Genomic DNA, 5,315 nt, shown 5'->3' with positions numbered 1-5,315 from the left:
ACAGCTATGCCCAGCCATGACCTGTCATAGAAAATTCCTCTTTAATGTTTTCCTGTATCCTGGGGAGTGGGGAGATGTTCATCCCCTTCCCAGTCCTGGGTACCAGTCCTCTTTTGCCAAAAGCACAGCTCCAGGGCTCATGTGGGAGAAGCCTCCTGCCCTCACTCCCCCCGTGCTGCCAAGGGGTAAAGAGGGAACTTGCCAGGTAGAAGGACACATTCATGCCTTGCTTTCTTGCCCAACACAGATGAAAGGTTATGCCCAAGAAGAGCTCCTACCGCCCGCCTCTGGCCCCAGCCCCGGTGTGTTATGAGGAATTCAGCCTTTGACTTAAGACAGCCTGGAACCTCAGGTTTGGCTTGGCAAATTCATTAGCTATTTCATAGCCTTACCCTGTTTTGTCACCTGTCATCCACAGAACCAACAGCAAAATACACTCCCCTTAAGTTTACCTCCGACAATTAGGAGCATGGAAAGGAGATCTCCTACCCTACAGGCGTGAAAGCCTGAAGTACCAGGATATTTGCTTTAGCATTCACTGTTACCAAGTGCAAATGTTTGGAAACAACCCATGTCCATTAATAGGGGACAGACGCAGCACATTGTGCTAGGGGGCAACCGAATACTACACAGTCTCTTCAAGTTTAAGGTTTATCTGTGTGCACAGAGCTGAACGTCTCCAGATATATATGCCTTATAATATATACTTTTAAACCAGAGAGACATTCAGAACTGTATTATGGGATGCCACCATTTATGCAAAAAAGGGGGGAAAAGAGGATAGTAGCCACATAGGCTCTCTATGTGTATATAAATTCTCGAAAAAGTACAAAAAACTGGATAGGAGAGTTGCCTCTAGGGAGAACTGGGAGCTGGAAAATGGGGTGGGAGGTAAAGAAGGCAACTTAATTTTCACCAAATCCCCTTTATTATTGCTTGTACTTTTTACTGGGAACATATGATACCTATTCTAGGCCAGGCGCAGTGGCTCATGCCTGTAATCCCAGCACTTTGGGAGGCCAAGACAAGCAGATCATCTGAGGCCAAGAATTCAAGACCAGACTGACTAGCATGGTGAAACCCCATCTCTACTAAAAATACAAAAAGCAGCCATGCCTGTTGGCAGGTGCCTGTAATCTCAGTTACAGGAGATGTAAGTAGGAGGCTAAGGCAGGAGAATTGCTTGAACTGGGAGACGGAGGTTGCAGTGAGCCTAGATGGAGATGGTGCCATTGCACTCCAACCTGGGCAACAAGAGCAAAACTCCGCTTCCAAAAATAAATAAAAAGGCCAGGCATGGTGGCTCACACCTGTAATCCCAGAACTTTGGGAGGCCGAGGTGAGTGGATCACCTGAGGTCGAGAGTTCAAGAGCAGCCTGACCAACATGGAGAAATCCCATCTCTACTAAAAATACAAAATTAGCTGGGCGTGGTAGCGCAAACCTGAAATCCCAGCTACTCGGGAGGCTGAGGCAGGTGTATCACTTGAACCTGGGAGACAGAGGTTGCGGTGAGCTGAGATCGTGCTACTGCACTCCAGCCTGGGCAACAAGAGTGAAACTCTGTCTCCAAATGTAATATGATCATAATAAAAAAAGAGGAGCCAGGCAAGGTAACTCACACCTGTAACCCCAGCACTTTGGGAGGCTGAGGCTGGCAGATCATGAGGTCAGGAGATGGAGACCATCCTGGCTAACACCATGAAACCCCACCTCTACTAAAAATACAGAAAGTTGCTTCCTGTGGCTGACGTCATCTGGAGGAGATTTGCTTTCCTTTTCTCCAAAAGGGGAGGAAATTGAAACTGAGTGGCCCATGATGGAAAGAGGGGAAGTCCAGGGGAACAGGAGGCCTCTGGCTGAAGGCAGAGGCTAACATGGGGTTCGGAGCGACTTTGGCCGTTGGCCTGACCATCTTTGTGCTGCCTGCTGTCACTATCATCATCTGCTTCACCTGCTCCTGCTGCTGCCTGTACAAGACGTGCCGCCGGCCGCGTCCAGTTGTCACCACCACCACGTCCACCACTGTGGTGCACGCCCCTTACCCTCAGCCTCCAAGTGTGCCGCCCAGCTACCCTGGACCGAGCTACCGGGGCTACCACGCCATGCCCCCTCAGCCAGGGATGCCAGCAGTGCCCTAACCAATGCAGTACCCACTGCCTTACCCAGCCCAGCCAATGGGCGCCGGCCTACCACGAGACCCTGGCTGGAGGAGCAGCGGCACCCTACTCCGCCAGCCAGCCTCCTTACAACCCGGCCTACGCGGATGCCCCGAAGGCGGCCCTCTGAGCATGCCCTGGCCTCTCCGGCTGCTACTTGGTTATGTTGTGTGTATGTGAGTGGTGTGCAGGCACGGTTCCCTACGCCCCACGTGTGCTGTGTGTGTCCTGCTTGTATATGTGGCTTCCTCTCATGCTGACGAGGGGAAGAACAATCCTTGCCAGAGTGCCCTGGGACCAGACTTTGTTCTCTTCCTCACCTGAAATTATGCTTCTTAAAAATCTCAAGCCAAACTCAAAGAATGGGGTGGTGGGGGTACCCTGTGAGGTGGCCCCTGAGAGGTGGGGGGCTCTCCAGGGCACATCGGGAGTTCTTTTCCGGCTTACCCTAGGGTGACCAAGTATGGCCTGTCACACCGGGATGGCGCAGCTGTGTGGTGCAGATGTGTCCTGGTTTCAGCAGCATAGCCAGCTGCTGCTCGAGGCCATGGCTTGTCCCCAGAGTTGGAGGTACCCTTTGCAGAGTCAGGGGCCTGATGCAGGTGAAGCTTGGGATCTGACCAACTTGGGCTTTGATCCTCTCAGCAGCTGTCCATTGCTCCCTGGGGCCTGTGTCATGCCCATTAGGGGTCAGGCAGCCTCCTGATGCCAGAACACCTCAGGCAGAGCCCTCCTACCTGACACCCTGTATCCTCCCTGGGACCACCTGAGGGCCACATGCACACACAGCCTAGCTGCCCACAGGGAGCTCTCCTGCCCTCGCTGGCCCTGCCCTTCCCACAGGTGAGCAGGGCAGCCTGTCCACCAGCACACTCAGGTCTCTTCCCTGCAGTTTTCATTTCATTTTAGCCAAACATTTTGCCTGTTTTCTGTTTTGAACATGATAGTGATGTGAGGCTGAAACCCCTGGGTTGTGGAGGGAAATTGGCTCGGAGGAGAAGGACAACCTGGCAACTGTGAGAGTCCCTGCTTCCCCTGACACCAGCTCATGGAAGATGCAACTCCTGTACCCCAGTCCAGTGTGTTCTGGCAGCAGGGACACCTGGCCAACCAGCCATCTGGACCAAAGGTGGGTTGTGGGGCGCTGGATGGCAGCTCTGGCCCAGACATGAATACCTCGGTGTTCCTCGTCGTCTATTAGTTTCACCAGAGCTGTCTTAGCTTTGTATCTGTTGTGTTTCTGAGAGTCTAGGATCTGCACCTGTGTTTATAATAAATGCAATCGTTTTGAAAAAAAAAAAAAATACGAAAAGTTAGCCGGGCGTGGAGGCACATGCCTGTGGTCCCAGCTACTTGGAAGGCTGAGGTAGAAGAATCGCTCGGACCCGGGAGGCGGAGGTCAAGGTGAGCTGAGATTGCGCCACTGCACTGCAGCCTGGGCATGAGACTTCGTCTCAAAAAAAAAAAAAAAAAAAAAGAGAGAAAGAAACACCCTACTGGACTATTAACAAGAGACCTTGATACAGTCTCTCTGCAGATTAAGTTTTATTTTGCAAAATTTCAAACATAGGTAAAGTAGAAAGAATAGTAAAATGAACTTTCATGTACGTATCTATCATCTGGCTTCAGTTCATAGATGGGCCTATATACCACCGACCACCCACTCCTTCCAGAATTTTTTTTTTTTCCAAGTTAAAGGCAGGGTCTCATTCTGTCACCCATGCTGGATTGTAGTGGTGCAATCACAGCTCACTGTAACCACGAACTCCCGGTTCACATGATCCTCCCACCTCAGCCTTCCAAGAAGCCGGCACAACCAGCATGTACCACCATGCCCAGCTAATTTATTCATTTATTTATTTATATAAAGACAAAGTCTCACTATGTTGCCCAGGCTGGCCTCAAACTCCTAGCTTCAAGTGATTCTCCTGCCTCAGTCTCCCAAAGTGTTAGGATTACAAGTGTGAGCCACTGTGCCTGGCCTCCAGAACTTTTTTTTTTTTGAGATGGGGTCTTGCTCTGTTGCCCAGGATGGAGTGCAGTGACCTGCTCATAGCTAACTGCAGCCTCAAACTCCTGGGCTTTTCACAATCCTCCCACCTCAGCCTCCCAAGTAGCTGAGATTACAGGCATGTACCATCATGCCTGGCTACATTTTTAAAAATTGTTTAGTTTAATTAGAGATGAAGTCTTGCTATGTTGTCCAGGTTGGTCTTGAAATCCTAGCCTCAAGCAATCCTCCTGCCTAAGCCTCCTAAAGTGCTGGAATTATATGCATGAATTCCAGTGAACCACTATACCTGGGAATTCATTAAAAAGTTTTTATGGAAAAGCTCAAACTTTTCATTTAAAATATTTCTCTTTTTTTCTTTTTTCAGAACACTTCTCACTTGCATAAGAACACATTTTCTTTAATTTTTTTTTTAGATGGAGTCTCTCCATCACCCAGGCTGGAGTGCAATGGCATGATCTCAGCTCACTGCAGCCTCCGCCTCAAGCAATTCTCCTGTCTCAGCCTCCCAAGTAGCTGGGATTACAGATGCCTGTCATCATGCCCAGCTAATTTTTGTATTTTTAGTTAAGATGGGATTTCACCATGTTGGCCAAGTTGATCTCAAACTCCTGGCCTCAGGTGATCCGCCTACCTCAGCCTCCCAATGTGCTGGGATTACAGGCATGAGTCACTGCACCTGGCCCTTTTTTCTTTTTTTCAAATTTCAACTTTTATTTTAGATACAGGGAGTACAGGTGCAGATTTGTTACATGGGTATATTGCACCCACGTAGTGAGCACAGAACCCAGTAGGTAACTTTTTAACCCAGACTTCCACCTTCTCTCCCCCTTCTAGTAGTCTTCAGTGTCTATTGTTCCTATATTTATGTCCACGTGTGCTCAATATTTAGCTCCCACGGCTGGGCGCGGTGGCTCACATCTGTAATCCCAGCACTTAGGAAGCCAAGGGGGGTGGATCATGAGGTCAGGAGTTTGAGACATGCCTGACCAACATAGTGAAACCCCGTCTCTACCAAAAATACAAAAATTAGCCCAGCATGGCGGCAGGCACCTGTAATCCCAGCTACTCAGAAGGCTGAGGCAGAGAATCCCTTGAAAACGGGAGGCAGAGGTTTCAGCGAGCCAAGATTGCGCCACTGCACT

The 5,315-nt window shown here is 49.8% G+C and overlaps 1 pseudogene across 1 annotated transcript; it reads left to right on the top strand.

Annotated features, from left to right (window-relative positions):
• Positions 1–1,741: 1,741 nt before the first annotated feature.
• Positions 1,742–3,447, top strand: LOC116543483 (annotated as a pseudogene). Its single transcript, XR_004265588.1, has one exon. The product of XR_004265588.1 is annotated as a protein shisa-5 pseudogene (transcript).
• Positions 3,448–5,315: the final 1,868 nt, after the last annotated feature.

This window comes from Sapajus apella, unplaced genomic scaffold, assembly GCF_009761245.1.
Source record: "Sapajus apella isolate SASKATOON/1434 unplaced genomic scaffold, GSC_monkey_1.0 scaffold188, whole genome shotgun sequence".
Taxonomy (NCBI): domain Eukaryota; kingdom Metazoa; phylum Chordata; class Mammalia; order Primates; family Cebidae; genus Sapajus; species Sapajus apella.
This window is presented reverse-complemented; position numbering and strand designations above follow the sequence as displayed.